The sequence below is a fragment of the Temnothorax curvispinosus genome, unplaced genomic scaffold, assembly GCF_003070985.1.
Source record: "Temnothorax curvispinosus isolate PA1 unplaced genomic scaffold, ASM307098v1 QBEX01000740.1, whole genome shotgun sequence".
In the NCBI taxonomy this organism is placed as follows: Eukaryota; Metazoa; Arthropoda; class Insecta; order Hymenoptera; family Formicidae; genus Temnothorax; species Temnothorax curvispinosus.
The window spans coordinates 1406209-1426083 of NW_020210520.1; the positions used below are offsets into that span (position 1 = coordinate 1406209).

General features: G+C 43.7%; 1 protein-coding gene across 3 annotated transcripts in view; it reads right to left on the bottom strand.

Moving 5' to 3' along the window:
• The window catches only part of LOC112457904 (IQ motif and SEC7 domain-containing protein 1), a 43274-nt gene that overhangs the window by 21602 nt on the left and 1797 nt on the right, over positions 1-19875 (bottom strand). The window contains exon 1 of one of the 3 annotated variants that reach the window (XM_025021269.1): positions 10559-10936. The exons of the other annotated variants lie outside the window; for them this stretch is intronic. The gene's annotated coding sequence lies outside the window, so the exon portion shown is untranslated. Of the gene's footprint in view, positions 1-10558; positions 10937-19875 lie in introns of those variants that run through there. 3 annotated transcript variants of the gene reach the window in all.

Consider the following 19875-nt stretch of genomic DNA (forward strand, 5'->3'; position numbering starts at 1 on the left):
GAGCGGTGATACCCCACCTCGCGCTCGGCCTCCACCGCCGCTCTGATAGACGCGACGTGACGTTTACACGACGACGACGATGACGGATCCGTTCTTCTCGCGACTAGAACCTGGATGACGAGGTGTGCCTTTTGCGAGTCTATTTGACGAAATGACCCGTTGATCAATGATATTTTTGGACAAGTAAATCTGCCGACGAACGGAATAACCTTCGGCCTGAAAATAGAGCCTTCGGAAGTGTCCACCGTCTAGATTAGCAATTTGAACTTTAATCTGGTATGTCCCTCTCTCTTTTCGGAAGGAATAAAAAAAGTATATACCTTTGAGATATACAGTTTTCGCATTAACGGAACCGTTGCCGTCCAATTTTATTTAATTTGGATTGATATCGCCGTAAATGGAATTATAGCTTTCGAGATACGTTCTATTTCTGTCACGCGACTCGATATTTCAACTTGCAAAACAAGCGACGTTTTCTCATTAGCTTTCTCGTCGAGATGGCCAGCCGAGGAACTTTCACTCATTGTTACTGACGTTACGCTTCGATTCGCGATCGCGTCTCGATGCTATTCAACTGCGGTTTTGATTATTGTCACCGATTGGTTCCATCTGCGACGTGCGTGCAACGAGAGGCACACTTATCGTAAAATCAAAGAGCGCTGAGGGAACAGCGCTCCTTTAATTGTGCAACAAATAAAAGTTCCTTCTCGATGCCAGGCAACGGAAATTATAAATTATCTCGCGACCGGAATTCGCTACTTTGCCTGCCCGATCCAGACAGATATCGCAACAGATTTCGCTGCAACACGTCTCGCGACGCCGTTCATTCTCCCATAATTGTTCCGACGTATATCGCGGAGATATGTGGACGAAAATATCGATAACGACTTCTCGTTTCGTGTATATTACCGCAGAATTTTCGTTCATTAAAGAAAGTTGGGGTGTAAAACATTTTTCGGTTAGTGGTTTTAGGTACGGTGTAATTTAAAATGCCGTGACGCGGCATTTTACGCAAAAGTGATATAAAATCGACAGATATTTATCGAGTCTTTCGTAACAGCAAATATTTACACTGTTAAAAAGTTAATATTGTGGAAAAAGTATGTTTCCGTTTATGATAAATCGCATCCGCGAATTACTCATGTAAATAATGAGGAAATATCGATGCTTGATATTATTAGCAATTTTATCCGCAAGAATTTTTATAATCATTAATAGCATCTAATACGATAAGAATTTTATCACGATATAATATAATCCTGGCGTTTCTTATCTTGCTGTAATCGCTATATTGTTAGCTGCCTTCATATCAATTTTATTCATCGTTTCTCATAATTTTATGATTTTATTCATTAGCTCAATATTTTTTTTATAATTGCTGAATCTAATATAATAAAAATTTCATCATATGATACAATCTTCTATTTCTTATGATCCGACTTATGATCGTTATGACTGTTACGAGATCAACAATGCAACAAAATTTAGTGAAATTTCGTCTGAATATAATCTTCAGCCGAACTTTCTTTCGTGCAATTCAAAGAAACGGTTGAGCACTCGTTTCCTCATCGTTGTATCACAAACAGTTCGCCCCGACGCACGTTGTCCATGTTAAAACATTGTGGAACGTTTTGGTGAGTGCGAGTGGTTTATGTCACGTTCCGAGATATTCTTGTGAAACGATTTCGGGACGGACGCTTCCATGTCTGCCAGGAAGAATGTAAAAAGTCCAATGTAAAATGATCCATTTCCTCGCGGACCCTAACTCAGAAGTTGCAGAGGAATGCTTATATCTTTAAAATATTAGATTAAATAAATTAATATACATATCATAAATTCAGTCGAAACTTAAGATTTTTCAGAATAAGATTGATTCGCAATTTTTTAAATTTCATCTCTTCCACTTTAAAAACAATTCGTTTATATAAAAAATTACAGCTTGCAATATATCTCTTTTTATACTTTATATAAACTCACTACATTATTCATTGAAATGCAAACAAAACATATGATTTTTTTCGCACTTTTACGAAAACATTTTTTTCTCTCTTTAAATCCCCAAAATAACCAACTCTTTTTGTTCTTTGTCATGTCAAAATTAATGATATTTTGGACTTGCTCCTTTCTGCTTGCCAAGCGATAAGTTCTTGACATAGTGTCGCGCGGTCGTCGCTTTATATAACGAGTACCGATTAGCTCGTACCAGGCGGAGACGGTCTGTCATTACACAAGAGGGAGAGAGACAGAGAAAGAGAGGGAGAAAGAGAAGAGAGACGATATCGGAGATATTCCGGAAAACGAAGAAGTAAGGACAGCAGACGGGCCAGAGCGTGCATGCGAAGAAGGATCGAGGGAGGTCGGACGAAGGTGAGGAGAGGTCGGGAACGAAAGAGATCGCGTTCGACTTTCGCTTTAGACCGGAGAGTGTCTTCAACATGACGGGAGCGCGCGCTCGCGTCGGTCGCCGCGGCCAGCAGAATATAGCCGTGTCTGAATTGCATTTATGCTCGGGTAACTTGCTCGAAACGCTAATATACACTGAATTGAAACGGTAACGAGAGAATTAAGTGCACACCGGCGCGATGCGGTGCGCCCATTATTGCGAAGAAGCGTGAAGAACAGGAAGAAACCTGAGAATGCATAAGATGGTTCATTGAAACCCCGCGCAATGTGTGTTTATGACGTTTTATTTATTAAATTATAGATACTATTAATTGTACAAAATAAAATCTTTTAATATACATCTTGACAATTATATATATCTACATTATTAGTTATATATCAAACTGATTATTTTAATATAAATTATTATTAATAATATATAAATTTTCTTTTATTTTGATCGATCTTAAACTGCTTTCCCGCAGCGTATCTAATCTAAATCTTTCGAAACTATTTGTCTCTCAGATTTAATCACCGCAAATCTTCGGCACATTGTTATCAAAGACATCACGAGGCTTGAGCGATCCAAACATCGCGATTGACACACAACACAATGTAAGCAGGATTAAATTGAACGACGCGCATTAAATTATGGCAAACAAGTCGTTGCCATAAATTGAGATGCGTCGAGATAAAGAGGCAATTTCTCAGGTTTAATGATCGTAAATTTGCGGGTTGCTCTGTGCCGGCGAACTTGCCGAACGAAATCAGTATTTAGGACTATATGGCGCGCGGGAAACTACTCTCACCGAGGTAATCCTCCCCCTTACCGTCGATCTCGCGCCACCGTGGACTCCCGGGACAGCGTGGCTTAATACGATCACTTAACCGGTCCAGCGAGAATCGCGATTTTCGTCTGCGACCTCATGTGATCATGATGAGTATTATTGAGTATATACATCGTGCGTCGTAATTCTACATTTTAATGTGGTGCAAACGACGATCCGAAGAAATGATTTCAACGCCTGATACTTTAACGTATATCTGTTTCCAGATTTTTTTTTACGTATTATGATGATTTATTAGATGTAGAAACTTCCTATCGGTATAGATACTACAAATTAATTTTTCATGCCTTATTTTTATTAAGAGAACGGAGATATAAAAGGCCGGAAGTTTGATGGGTCGTCCAAGGTTCAGGTTCAGGTAGGAAATAAGCACAACTAATCATAATGATTCGATCATAAAAATAACATTCGTCACGTATACGCAATGATTTATGTGCTGGGTTGTACATGCTCAAGGTAGCACTCCATTGCATTCAATCTTTGCCCGCACGCGCAGTGCATACAAACTGCGAAAATAAGGCGTTATTAATCAAATCGCGAAAACGGTTTTGATATTCAGCCCCACAGTGAGCATAATCAATTTTCTCCGCGGTGCACGATCAAATAAACGTAGGAAGTTCAAGTACCGGTATAGATGGATGGAAATCGAGGTCGACTACTGCTACGTACCGCCGAGGCAGACTCGAAGCAGAAATACATCATTCGCCTAAAGCAACCGGCCGTCCACGGTAGCGATGAAATTTATCGGCCTAAAGGCAAGAAAGATTTAACCCTATATTTCGCCACTATATTTTTGTGTACGTGGACCATGCACACCGGGTCTCTCGGATATTTTTGACCCCGGCAAAAATATATGTATTCCTCAAAACATGTTTTTCCGTATAAGAATGCATAATACATAGAACACGATTGCAAAATCCGAATTTAAATCTGGTTTGCTGAATTGCAAAATATGAAATTTTAAATAGAAGGTACCTTGAAATTTTCGATGGCTCTCACAAACTCGTATATGCAATTCTAAATTATATTAGCAAAAATTGAAAAAAAAAATTTAACTGAAATCGTCACCCTATCACTCGAGCATCACGAATCTCACGTATACAAACCCGTTCGAGTAGGTGAAAGTTATGATAACACAAATTTCTTCCGTTTTTTTGTGTGTATCGATTTCATTCGCCGCTCAACCAACCACATCCGGGATGTTAGACAGCGCGATTTTTATTATTTTTCACATTAACACAAGATCGAAGTAAAGTGAATTATCAACTTTCTTCTAATATACCGTCCGTTTACGACGTGTGAGAGCGTTATCGGAGTTATAAACGAACGGGGGCTACGAATCTTCTTATTATCCGTGTACATCATGAAAATGTCAACATCAATTATCATAAGCATGTAATTATTCCCTCTGAAGCATCGAACCACGGAAAGTGGCGCTCGTCGCCTTCGCATACTTCTGTCTGATGTGAAAATATTCTCAAAGCTGGCTCCAAGTCAATGACGCTTTTAGCTCCTTCCAGCCGGCTCCCTCGGCATTTTCTCTTTTGATATTGAAATAGACCGACTCACTGCTGTTGTACGCGCATCATTACTTCGCTAGGCAATTAAATAATAATAATAATTATAATCTGCTAAATTATGCGACAACACGAGTTTGGTTTCGTAAGACTTTGAATCTTTTCTCATTCCTCGGTCGAAAATTATGACAGTTTTTGTTATACGTAATTAAAAATACAGTTATTATATGAACAGGAAATAAATCTGCACTGACGTTTAATAGGAACGTCGAGAAAAAGTGCTTTGTGAGGGGTAATAAGGTTTTCTCAAGTATACGTTTTGTGCCGCTAAAACGCCTCGCTTTTTTTTACGCGATCCACTTAACTCGTGGACCATGAACATATTCAGATACGACGCGTCTGCAAATCAACATTAACGAACAGATTATGCATGTCTATAGCCACGCAGGCGCGCTCAGTGCCGTAGGACTCTGTTGTACTACTTCTGAAAAATTGAACACAGGAAACGTACGCGTGTACGCGTGTAACACACGGCGAAGAGCCGTAAGAGATCTTCCGGCCCGCGATTTGCCGCGACCATTGTTCTCTCGGCGGATTACAAGTAGTATCGCTATCGCTTTTTCAGGAAGAGGACTGTCTCACTTTCTGCTCTATTATGCACTTCCTACCCGGCACAATGACGGTTACGATGAGCCCGGGTATAAAGAGCGATTCCCATGGCGTTTAATATCTCTCGTTTTACTACGCTCGGAAGTCCTTTAAATACGCGTAATGTCGTTTATGAAGTATATCGTGCACCGTGGGCTGTAGCCCGATCGAATTACGTATAATTACCTTAACATGAAATTTATGAGGCTCTTCGAGAACCAACTTCACCAAAATAAACCTTTAATTCCCTCTACGAAGATAAACCTCCGGAAAAAATTGAAAATTGTTAAATAATTGGTTTATATCTATTAATTTTTTACACGCATCTAACGCATAGCTTTTTATACTTTTCATACGTGATAATAACGTAATCGACACTCCAGTTTGAGACAGCTGTCAATTTTTGACACAAAGTACCAAGAAGTCGCCGCCGTCGATTCGGTCGCCGATTTTTCGATTCGATTAGTCCGCGCAATGTTCGCTCTGACACGTATAAAATAATCCGGTATTTCCAGTAAATCCAGTATCCTTTGACGCGGACCGTTTCAACAGCCGCGACTGTTCATACGGTATAATACCTGTGCAGTTACCGAGATGGCGATTTTTTGAAAGCGCGAGAGACTCCTCCAGACGGGTCGTCTCATTTTTCTTACGCCTTTTGCCGCTACGATAAACTATACAATAACGCAATATTACGGCGCATTGCCGTGCATTCGAGGAAGAAGGAGATGGAAGGGAGGGAGGACCGACCTTGTCTATAATAGCACGATAGTTATGGGCTGACCTAGTCTGAGCGTACCATTCACCGATGCAGTTACTTATAAGTTGTGCCTTAAAGGCACGCTTATGCCGATCGTCGCCGCGAGGATCTCCGCCCCGGAATTGTTGCATGTCGATAGCATCATCGGGATACGCAACATCCGTTAGCGATGTTACGTCGAAGTTCCTAACGCGTTACGTTTTTATTTGGACAACAGATTCTTCGGCCAACTTGAGTTCACGATCGGCGAAAACGTCGAAATACTTGTAACTTTCGAGTTAATTACGCCGAAGCTAATTCTCAGCTATTAAAATAGGGAATAAACGATTTTGAAGGAATATCAAAAGTTAATAATTTACGCGCGTCATGATAACTTTTAATTATCGAGCTAAACACGCGAACTGGCTTTCTACTGTAAATTTGCGTGAATTTAACGATATGATAAAAACTTGGGTATCTCGAGCGAGTCACGACACTTTAAATAATACCTACGTATATTAAAGAAGCGTTTATAATTATATTAATTAAGATAATAAATTATATAATTATCAATACAATTTAATAGCAGCTAGTCTACAATAATATAGAATTTTAACATGTATTCAATAATATGTATTCAAGTATACGTACGATACATTTGCTAATTAAAAGCCTTCAATATGGTGGCTATCAATTTTGCTTTCACTTCACATTTCACACTCACTCACGCGTATCTATACTTATTTGAGTGCTAAAATATAAAAGTATGTACCTGTAACTACCTCTCCTACACACATTTAGAAAACACATCGATCCACACGCCATGCACGGCCGAAAAGTGCCAAACTTTGCGCGTATTACTGCACAGCAATGAACGTGAAACTCGTGAACAATAGATACTTCGCGAAGCAAACTTACATACCATTATCTTATCTCTCTTTTGTATCGTACGATACAATCGCATACGTAAAGAAAAAGAGACGCCGTGGCAACCAAATCGGGTTTTTCGGCCGATCATTTGCACAAATTCAATCAATCGATAGAACGAGAAGTGGAAATATCATATTTATTAATAGAATCGATGATACGGTATCTCTTATTATCAATAATGTCACACACATATAATCTTACTCTTCCTTCATATTTATGTCAACAAATTAAATAAAAAATGGCAGAAAAGAGATTTGATTGATATCAATGCTATTTACGAGTAAATACTCCTTTCGTTGCGCATCTGCAATATGTATTTTTAATGTCAGTCTCAGAAAATGGAAATTTAGATTATGGCATATTATAGCGTGGTTGATAACGACAAAACAACGTTGTTTTGTCGATTACGCCCACAGGTTTCCTCCCACTTGCTCGACGCAATCCGAGTCGTTATCGCGCAAGCGAAGATTCCGGAACAATACTTTCCCCAAAGCAAAATGACTCGGTTTATTTTTATCTCTCTGTCACCGAACCGTTATCGGCCGCTCTACCGGTGCGGCGCGGCGGCAGCGGAGCGGGTAATCAGCAACAGATCTTCGTATACGAACACCATGCGTGCGTACCATGACAACGTGCGTGACGTATGGCGATCACACGGGGGTGTAACATCCTCCTCGTCGGGGTCGTAAAGTCCAAGCCGATCGATATACTCCGAAAGCGCGCGTCCATGAAGCGCCTCGTGTACTCGGTGTCTTTTAACGCGCGCTAGTACAAGCGGTACAAAAGAAAAACGGCAAAAAGAGGAAGAGAGGACGATGGCGCGACACGAGTATCAGCGGCAATAAATTTTCTCGTCGCTCGACGCGTTCTATTTCGCACGCTGGAGCGAAAATTCAACGTTCGCCGTTGAATATTCCGCGCGTGCAGCATTGTGGCCGGTCACGGACGACCGCCCATCGATCTCATTTATCTCCGCGAATTTCTGCCGTCCCAGAAATTCAGGATTCGGGTGATCGGCCGTGACCGCGGCGTGTGACGCGGATACACCCACGCACGTCAAGTTTTGTCAAATCGCAAAATCCTCGGGTGCGATAAACGATAAATGACACGACACGGCATTGCCGTCGTTAATTCGGTGAGTCATTTCGATCGAAATTAGCGAAACGTGACGGAACAAGGCACGCGAGACCGCCGCGCTGGGATCGCTATTAAGGAGGGCCCGGCCCGCCGCCAACCACCATCGCCGTCGTAATGGTGAATGATTCAGAAGGGTGGAATCGTAAGGGTGCGTAGGGGTCGACGAAACAAACGGTAAAAATCAATAGCACAGTAACCGAAACAAAACACCGGTCTCCAAGACCGTCGTGCTTCCGCTACCTTAAGTTCGCGCTTGTATATTATTGCCGCCGGCAGACGAAATGGCGAGAACATAGATTGAACATTGAGATTCGTTGCGCTTTATCATCGAGTAACCTTTTCGAGAGATACTTTTGTGAAGCTTAATTCGAGAACGGAATGTCAAAGAACTGATTCTATCGCGAGTAACGAAACGCGCAGGCATGCGCGCCCTATTCCAGGAAATCCCAAGGTACTTATTGACATTGGCCCTTTTTCACGACAATCCAATTATTTTATCGTGTCGTGCTGGAACTCGGACTACCTACTCGGAGAGCCAGGAACTGGCACGGACTCAAGTTTCACTCAGCGCGCAGTTCCGCAGAGAGGCAGCTCTTAATACGAAAGATTTGTCACTTAGATTTCGTTAAAACGAGCACCCAGGTTCGATTGAATTATGGTCGATTTTATTTCTTTCGCGTCCTCAGGATTTTTCTTCCGGCAGCGAAAGAACCTCGCCGTTCGGTCTATATTTAAACCAATTTTTTTTTCAATATTCATTTTAAAACGGAGAGCGAGACGGACGTACATCCGTTCGCGATGTGCAATGTTGATCGCCTTGAAAAGTTTACATAAACTATAAGATGATAGTACACAGAAAAAAAGAATGTTCTTGATTTGAAAGTATCTTTAGTTTCAACGTGGAAATCTTGAAATAAGATTATATTGCGTTAAACGAAGAAAACTTGCTTGAATGAAATTATTTTATAGCTCAAGAAAAAAAGTTGAAATGAAAAGTTGAAACTCTTATAAGAAGATTATAGATTGTTGCGTATATACGAAACAATAAACGCATTAACTTAAATATATAAATTTTGATTTGACACTTATTTTCTTTCTGGTATGCGATATACGAGTCAAGTAGCAGAAACAGCCGCGGATGCACGGACAATTTGGCAATATGGCGACGGCGAACGGTCGTGTGACCATTTGTGGTTCACGCTCGCGACCTACACGTAGAGGCTCGCCTTGATCGGCCGTTCCCTCGGCGCTGATTTTACCCACGTGCTCGTAAACGCGCGTAGGAGTAAATAATGTCGTTAAACTATAATGTAATCCACCTTTTAAGATACGCGCGAGTATAACGAGCAAACTCGAGGGAAAAAAAAAATGTATAATTAACGAGCCGTCCTATCAAATGGGATGTACGATTTCTCGGTGGAAACCGCGTAGAAAGCTACGGGCTATCTCTTCGCGGGACGCCCACTTGAGCGAACCGAGAATCTCCATGCAAAACCTCCGGTAGCGCATCGACAGTGATTTTAACGCGTTCATATTGCAGCCCGGGCTCGTCATAATCCCCGATAAACCGCTGTCGAGCGCGCTCGGCGAAATGTGTGTGCGCGCGCGATAAATCATCCATCTGCTTTTCCGCAGATGGCCTTTCACGAGAGGAGAGGGAAAAAAAAACAGCGATCGAGATTGATTTCATCCGAATATTTCGACGAATATCGAGCGAACGGGGCGAAATATATGATAAACCGCCGGCGTTTCTCAGAAATCGCGAAGGAAACGCGAGTGAGCCTCGATTCGTCGCAAATCTCGGGGGAAAAGGCGATATAACCGAAAAAAAATGCAAGGTTGTCATTTGCGAAACAGGGTCACCGTGTTACATGCACGACGCATAATTGCAACACACGTCGTGCACGTGGCGGTGTCGGTTCGCGCACGTCGATTTATCCGTCGCGGCTGCACGATCCTTTTGCCGGTTTAGCACTTTACATTCCAACCGCAAGGTCGCACCACCATTCACGCAAACCGCTCCGGGACGTTACCGTGCAAATCCGCATCTGTATCTCCTGCCGCACGGTGCACTCCCGCGGTGAGTGCGCGAGTGCCTGCGTGCGCTGCGTGCGCTGCGTGGGCGACGAGGGTGCGCTCCCGCAGCCTGAATGGCTATTTATTTTCCCAGATATGCGTATCGCTAACGCGCGATTAACATCAGCATGCAGCTCGCGGAAAATCGAGCGTAAATAAATCGCTCGACGAGCGACAGTAATGAATGGCGAAAGTATCAGAGATTAAGGGAGAGGTTCATAAACGCTGAGAGAAGGAAGATTATTAATGTTAAACGTTACTCTTATGGGTACTATATCTACCTGTAGCGATACCCTAGCAGTCGGCGGAAAGAAGCCGGGACAACTTTCGATCGCAAGACCGAAGTCTATCGTCGTGGAAGGGATTATGACGCATACAGTCGTTGCACTCGTTATGTCACACGCGCACGTCGGTGGGCACGCGCGTGTCGCGTGTGCAACCGCGTATAAATGTACGTAATGAACATTCGCACACTCGCGAAACAATCAGACGGACAGAATCGAGACGCAAATTTCGCTCTCGGAGAAATGAAGGAGATAAGAGACGAGGAGAAGGAAGAGAGGAGGTGGAGGGCGAAGAGGTGGAGACGCGTCGCCCGACGCCGCGCCGTTTTTCCGCGGTGCGCGTGAATGGGGAAAGTGCAACGTGAATCGTTAGAGATGTACTGGCGGCGACGCGATATAAAAGGGACGCGAGAAGGCGTCGGGACGCCCGGCGTTCGCCCGAGTCTGCGCCGTCACGACGACGTCCCTTTGTCCCCACGAATCTCTCTCACCTAGCTTCCTCTCTTCTCCTCCTCTTCCTCGCCCTTTCTCTCTTTCTCTTTCCCCTCTTTCTTGCACTGCGACGCTCGCGGTCTTTCTCGCATCGCGACGCCGACGTCCGCGTCGCTCTGTTGCTCTCTTTCGTATACGAGAGAGAGAGAAAGAGAGAAAGAAAGAGAGAGAGAGAGAGCTACGCCTCCTCGCTCGAGATGAAAACGGTAGATCTCCTCCGCGCGTCCCTCGTCATCACCCCGGAAAGGCTCCCGGGTGCATTAATTGCCGGCTAGACGATCCTATCGGGGCGAGATTGTAAGACCAATCGTGGCGTTCATCGAGTACAAAGGCCAGGATCGGAAAAGGCACGTACAGCTTCGATGAATACGGCCTTCGATACTATACATTGCGAGAAGCAACCGAGGCACGAGAGAGAGTGCAGGTTGCAGAGATAAAAATGTAATCCCGAGTAATTCGCATATTCTTTACGGAGCGATGCAAATTTGAGAATTTTGTCCGCTGCATTTCCATGAAAATAAAAAAAAAGAAGGGAGATCGACAATCCTCGGCACTCGCGTGACCAAAGACATTAAAGCACTCGCGTAATTGCAACGTCGCTATGGAGAGGACACTCTACCCTTCTCACGACCTTTTTCTCCGTTTCTCGTCCCTGTTTCAACCCTGTACAATTCTCAAATTCAAAAGCAACCGCGTCATTCCTGGCGCAACTACAGTAATTTCTGTCCACGTTGAATAAAAGCGAATGAATTGTTAGTTGCTGCTACAGAGATGAATGCAGCACCGAGAAACGCAAAGCTGACGTAAACGAAAAATATAGATATCACGAAGTGAAATATTGAAAGCCAGAAAAAGTATGCGATCATATTGAAGTTGGTTTATGCAATGTATGCAGATTTTTTACAAATTAAATTTCACATAATTAAATTTTATCAATAAAATGTATGTTAGATTATAAAATATTGTTGTTGGCTTACTTGACAAATATAATAACAAGACTTTTCTATTTGAGCACTGCATTGTTAAATTCGTAATATCAAATTATACTCAATTTGAGTCATTTTTAACCATTCCTATAAGTCGCCACTGCTCCTACTCTCAATATGTCGTTAATTTAATTAAAATAATGTTAATTTAACCAATGGAGTTAAAATAATACTGTTTTGTACTAAAATAATAAATTTAATAAAAATAGCAAAATGTTATTTAACTCAAGACATTGGTTTAAATTTCATCCTTTAATATTTAACAGTGCGTACGGATGTTAAGTGCTCGAGACTAGGAAATCTCTTTCTTCCCGTAGAATCACAGTGCTGTTTACGAGGCGAGGCAGTTCACGGAGGGAAATATCGATTTTATACTATGTCAATGAAACTACATACTACAAGAATGTCCTACACGTCCCCTATCACCAACTTTGCCCAATGCACGTACCTATAGTGGCAGATAGAAATCTTTCAACGCCTTAGTTCCGCGCGCATTGTACAAACGATACACGCGCGTGCGAGTCTATCTCCCTACATAGAAAAACACCGCGGCGTGTTATAACAATAAACCAGCCGCCGACGCGTAATACGACGGCAATAGCCGACGAAGAATCTGGTGATTTATCACACTTGTCTCTTAGTTTCGTGTATCGCGTTACCATTCCGTGTCAATAGTTCCCGAGTTTGACGCATCATAAATTACAGGGTGCTCGGCGATAGGCGTGGTTGGCTGTACGTGACGATGCTTCTTGTCACAAATCGTGACAATCCCTCTTCATAAAAGAGATATCGCGACATGGATATTTCCTCGAAGTAATAAAAGAAACATGCTTTTCAGCGTATCGCTACTCCTACAGAGATATAATGTAACGCAATCTTGTTTTTCTCGGCTAATTATTTAGGTGGACTTTGACAGAATGCGGGAGAGATAATTAACAAGATATCCGTACAATTGAATAAGAGATTTTCACGAAAGAAGAGAAATATATGTACGAGTTTTTTTCCAAGGGAGACATCGCCGTATCTCCCGCCGCTGTCTATCGAACACCTTGTACTTATAGTTGACACACTTGCCGTGCGATTTCGTGTGCTCTCGACGATGATTGCATTAGGAGTGATCGAGGAGAGAGAGATACGTGTCCTTATAAGTGCTTATCAACCGGTCGTCTCCAAGTGCCCGCTACCGTACTCGGTTAGAATGTCCCAGATTCGCGCGCTACGTATCCGTCCTGCCGCTATACCTAAACTGAGCCAAAATACTTTCAATCAGTAATCGATACCGGCACAGCTCCGATGCAATATTTCGGCCAAGCGGCAAACGGCCGCTTTGATACTGCGATCCATTTAGCCCGCGCGCGCGCGCGCGCGCGTACTGTAACACACCGGGCAGTTAACCGCTCTCTCCTCTCTCTCTCCATGTAACCGACTCTATGTGGAGAATCCACCCTGCAGGATACACCCACCACGTACTGTGAAATAAGAGTAATGGGGTTAAGCTCACCGTGCTTGACCGTGATTCTCTGCGCGAGGAAAAATTTAATTAATGTCGAGCGAGCGTCTCATGATGAATCCTGAGGCTCGCCGCAGCGAGACTCGCGATGCACATTTTTCATGCGCGCACTGTCAATAGAAATAAATGCAGAAAAAGAATGGTTATATGGAAAATAGAGGGAGAAATTTATGAAAAATATGTAGCTGATGCCTCTTGCGTATCAAATATGGAATTCAAGAGCCGCATAAATACAAGAGCCACGGCAATGTACTGTATAATGGGACAACTACAAGTATAATATATGTTGCGTATTTTCCTGAAGCGTCTGGAGATCGGTGTTATTACAAGTCTAGTGTGTTATGTATACGTCTGTGTATCAAATTCAGTCAGAAAGGAGGATCGAAAAAAGCGGCGAATCCATACTTGCCCCATTTCCATATTTAAATCATCGTCCATCTCAAGTATCTCAGACATTCGGCGAGACGCGTCGAAACACCGGCAATCACGCGACAGCCGGAAAATCGCATAAAGCGATCCATTCTACTCGGTCTCTGTCAGTCGCTATTTCCCCGTTCCTCCTCGCAAGCGATATTGCAGGACGATAACTATATTGCGCAAGCAGCGGATTACGCGGAGAACGCGGACGGTGACGTAGAAATTCCCTACGTGTCGGAGTTTAACATCGTCGGTTCCGCGTCTCGCGCACAATTCGCATTTTTAGTCCTTCATGCATCGATTCTCGCAGCCCGCTTCCGTTTATCGACCATTCGGGGAGATACCCCGATACGATACGGGGTTTCGGATCGGCATGCGCGCGTTTTATCTGTCGGACGCGGACGGCGATGTCTGCGACACGCTGGTGCCTGAGAGCCCACGCGCTCGCTCTCCTCGCGGGTACAAAGGGCCCTATGGAGAGAGTTTAAAAGTAGTCACATGGGAAGCTTTAGATTTAGACTCCATTCCGTGTGGTCTATAGCGGCTAACTATAGAAGCGCATAAGTGGATCATTTACGGAGTCCATAAAGAGAGGAAGAGATCAGAACTCTCTCTCGTGGAGTTCCAATCTCCGGAGGCCGTTCGATCCTATTTTTCCTCTCGGGTATAAATAGCGATACCGAATACGGGAAAGCTTTTGCAAAATGGGAACGGGCTTCCCTTGAACTCTCGCGATTCGCTCACGCAGCACGGCTCGACTCGCTTGACTCCGCGCACGGCTCGTTTTACGCGCAGGCTGACTGAGCGTCACTGGACAACTCCAAGGCGACGATTTCACGTACACACCAGTAGCGTCGAGATGCGCAACACGCGCCGTTTTCCCACGCACACGACGCGACGCGAGGATGCGGTAGTGACAGCAGCGGCAGTGACGCTCCGCCGCGCCGCTGCGAGCAACAACCTTGGCCGAAATGCCGAACCTGTTTATCTGCCATCTGGTAATGCGATTTATACCACGCCTACCGTACTAATGCTCGCTGAAAATTTCCAATTTCTCGCTAAATCGATCTCCTTCTGTCCGGTCGTATAATGTAGCAAGCAAGTAGCTTAGAGCGAGGTAGTATTTTTAGGCACTGTAATTATGAAAATTTTATCCTTCGCTGTTAAGTTATTAATTCTTGATGACCTTTTGGTTATTTATTTCATCGGGTGGTCTCGATCTAAATTAAATTTATATAGGAATTTTGAGTAGAAATTAATTTTTCAGATGTAAATGTGTGAGTGCGTACAAATTTCGTAGAACCGCCGAAAAGAGGAGCTTATCCTCATTAGTTTTTTATTGAAAAAAAAAAGTTTATAATAATAATAATCGTGACCGCGCGATTATTATTGCCGATGTATTAAAAAGGAGAAAAAATTTGTTAATTAAGAAATTTCAAAAGAGAGATGACGATCAATAATGCTGCATTTGAAGCTTTATAATCTTTATATATTCTGCAAATAGAGTGGATTTCAGTCAAGCGAGTGCAATACTTTGTCGCGTGCAGCAGCAAAGTGGGATTAAAAGTCCGAAGTCCTCCTTGCAGTGGTCCACAGGGGAAATAAACTATTTTCGTCGTCGCCGGAGAAGTGAAGGAGAGAGAAAGAGAAACGCACCAGGCGATGACAACAAGAACACATCGGCATTCCCGTTCCTGTATTTTTCCTACGCGTACGCATTGCATCGACGATTAACAGTTTTGCAATCGATGCTAATCAGCGCCAATTAGTCGCGCAAGAGACGCAGCCAATCGTTCCGTTGGAAACTCGAAACCGAACTTTGGAGCCATAGAAACCTTGCCCACATCCGATAAAGGTGATCCGGAGTCAATCGGGCGCGTAAATGTTGCTCAATGAAGACAAAAAGAGTATAGCAGAGCTATTCACGTAGGATGCAATCAACATCGAAGGACTGTGCAACGAAGAGTCATGACTTTAGATGCAATCTTATGGTTGTACGTTGAATATTCTTAAAGCGTTCGCTTAAATAATCAGACCGAACGTTGTCAAAGTAGTTCGGAGTAATAATAAAATAATTAAAGAAAAATTAAAGAGAAATTAAAGCGCATCTAGAAAGTTCACATGACATAATTCATCGTCATGAAAGGAAGATGGTCCCTTTAGGAAAATCTACGACTGTCCTCGGAAAATATCACGAGAATAGATGTAGGAAAAAACCTTGTTACCGTTTAGTAAGGCTTGAGGGTATGCGTCGTGTGTGGATGCCGAGAGCATCGCTTTAACATGTTCGTACCAGATGTAAGAGAGGACACACGAGCGTTTGGACAGAACGTTCGCCGCTTCTTGGAAGCATAAATCTCTTTTCGACCGTGTATTACGTTTTTTCCAGGCCTGGCCCAAGTCGTTTTTTTTTTTTTTTTCGCCGCAGACGAGGAAACGTATATGGCTGTTACCACAATCTTGCACAAAGAAGACGAAAAACCGCCGAAGAGGCGTTTAATCTGTAAGAATAAGCAGTTTTCTCGTCGCAAGCCGCAAACGGACGAGCCGTCTCTCCATTTAAATATTTCTGTATGTAAAACTCGCGTTTGCATAATCTTCGTAAAATTAAATTAAGCGTCCTCGAATCGTAAATTGGTAATATTTACAAGTGTTTGTTCACTGTCACGTATTAATCAAAATCTTAATTATGCAATGGTCATATCATACATAATCATGATTATTTATCTTTTTTTCTCTTTTTTTACGAAATAGCGGATACTGTAAAAACTGCATATTTTTTCATTTTGCGTAATACCAACCTTGATAAGAATTGACGTCAAGCGTCAAGCGTCGAAAGAAAGGACTCATTTAAGAGAGACATTCGAGGCAAACTGTTTGCACAGCTGATAAGGTTAAGAATAAAACGCGCGGAGCGGGCACAATGACGCTGGAAAATTAATTATCGAATTCTGAAAGGATTCTTTTTCGTGCGAGAAACGCGCGCTCGATAACGCGCGTGGAAGTCTGAAATTCGTCTAATCCTCGCGACATCGCGCGGACGCAATAAATTTCCGGGAACAATAGACACGTCAGATGCAGCGCGAACCGCGAACGACCGCGAATCTGTGTCAAATATCTCTCGACCGCCCGAGATTGTACGGAGGCAGAACACCAATTATGTGCGGGATACCTATATTTGGCGTGACCGGTCGACCTCGCGTCGTTGTAACGATGTAATCGAACGATTCGCGAGCTTTCTTTTTAATGGACGAAGATATTGAATATCGCGCCACAGAAGTTATCCGTTCCTTTTTTCATAAGAAACGTTTTTCGGAGGTCTCGAACAGCGCCGGAGAAAGAATGAGAGATTCGGCCACGTCGCGCTCGCGTCACGCGTGTTTGCTCGATTAGCATTTTGCAGGAGAGAGCAAGCCGGTGGGATTTCCACGCGCGTCCCGCGGCACTATGCTTACAATTGGGCGTGCGCGCGGACGCGAGATAAAGAGCTCACGCGAGACGCACGGGAGAGAAGAAGTTTCCGAAGTTCTGGGACGGACCGGTTCTGCAACCCAGATGTATTAAATCACATGAGCTTAGTAGTAAAGTTAGAGACGGCTTCAAAGCGGGATCCCCCAGCAGGTCAATAGGATGGCCTCAAGGTCACCGCTTTTGGGGACCTCTCCTTTTACCGCCGCGATCCTAATGCTAAGCGCATATGGTGATCTGCGACCGATGATTTTTCTTCCCGGCTTGAAGTCGCGCGAACCGATCTCGTTTCGCGGTCGTTTAGCATCTGCTTTCGAAAATATTACAGGATTATTATATCGCATTAAGCGCGAAGGAGAACATAAATGTTAAAATATCAGGAAGCAGCCATTGCAGAGGCTTATTACGTTCTCGTTATTACGTTCTCGTAAACGGTGGCGAATCGGCGAGCGCGTCGGAAGAGAAAAATTACGTATCTGTCGCGGTAAGGATCGACGGCGGGGAAGTTGCGGGGCGAGTTGCAAGGTGCCCGATATGCAATTATCAATTATTATCATTATAGCGTACGGCGCGTATAAGAACGCGCGTAACGCGCTTGTATCCCGTCTAGGGGCCTATCTTGTGGGAACGTCTACGCGGCGTTGTGCGCGCGCGCGCGGACTCTTTTCTTCCAGATGGACGATACGCGCCTTGCTTTACCAGGTCGTTGCGTCTACTACTACTCCCTACGCGCGCGGCACTCTCACGACAATGCGTTAGGGGAGTGTACACGCTTATGAATGCGACGTACGCATTCGAGTTGTCCTTATTAAGGTATGATGCGGTCTTGGCAACGCGGTCCGTTTCCTTCTGACGAGCGCACTTAATAACGCTTTTAATTAAGCGCGGCGTATCCGCGGCGCAGGAACAAACGTATCGCACGACTGTCAACGGAGAGCTGAGCAGAGAATTTCTACATTAATTCTTTTATCCTCGAAAAAACATATATGCATGGAGCAATGTGATATCAAATTAATCGTAATAGTATTTGTGACGAGCGAGTCTCATCGGTGCGTTTCGAATTGCGTTGGAAATTTTCCTTCCTAGAAATCGAGGCGATTAGGAAAATGCGGCTTGAGAATCAGCTTATATTCACTTGGCTGGTAATTGGTGTGCTAATTAAACGTCTCTCGCTCTCGGGCGATACTGGTTCCCGAACTGTCGTTCGACCTCGCGGAGAGACAAAATTTCTGTCTCTCTCTCACCGCGTTCGCGTTCGGCGTTTCGCAAGGTGGGAGAGAGGACGGGAATTTAAACCGTGGGCCGGATAATCATATTCCACGACATTTCGCGGCTACGTCGAATAATGAATGCGTATCGCATTAGCGACTAGGCGGTCGGGCGCAGCCTCTATCTATAATTCGATGGCTCGGACACGATGCGAGGTGGTACTTCGCGCCCCCTCCCCCCACCCCGTCGTAGATTATCAATTTATCTGGGCACGCGCTTGCACATTGATAGCGGCGAACAAGCGCGCGCGGGATCCTCTCTTTCGCGTACGCTTTAATAATTCGCGTTATTGTCACGGTTTCATGCGCACGACAGCGTATTAAGCACTCCCCGGGAAACGTCATTGATGTAAACGTCAATGGGACGAAACGCACGGCCAAACACAATGACGAATCATCGACGGCTAGTCATCGATATTTTTATAATGCTGTATAAATCGAATAGCCTCAAAACCGTCGGATATTCCTTTTGCTACGTAGAATCTTCAACATATTTCGGGTCGATTTTTTTACGATATTACGAAATATCTGTAGTTCTCAGATAATTTAAAAGAAATGAAAATGAATTAGACCTGAGGAGAAGAAGTAAACGATAAAATCGTACATTTTACAATTAGTTTCGGATAAGTATCGATTTAAGGAAATGCTACGTTCAATCTTATTTGCGCGAAGATATATACAATACAAAAAATCGAAACAGTGCGATAAACGATAACCTGCCTCGACACTTCCGACGAGAGGAGATAATCACGGAATTAATCAAAGGCAATATCACTCAAGAGGAAATGATGCGACAAGCGCATTAATCTTGCGTATTATCCGTGTAGACGCTCAAATTGACCATTCATTCAACAGGAATAGAATCCAAGCTGAAAGGAAAATATCCTTCCGCGAGTGCTCCATTTTTTTTCCTCCAGAACAACTAGAGAGATACGTGCGAAGATTACGTTTCGCTTTTTCCGTTTTAACTCTTTCGGTTGATCTACACTCGGCTACTTGTTGAACCAGGGGGGGGGGAGAAAAAGACTGACCGATGAGAGAGAGCTCGCGATGCGTGTGTGCGCGGCAACGTTGGCCGCCGGCGTTCGATCGTAATAGCCGTAATAGGCGGAAACAACGACGTCGCGAAACAAAGGGTTAATCCGACGAGAAACGGTGCATATCTCGTTCCGT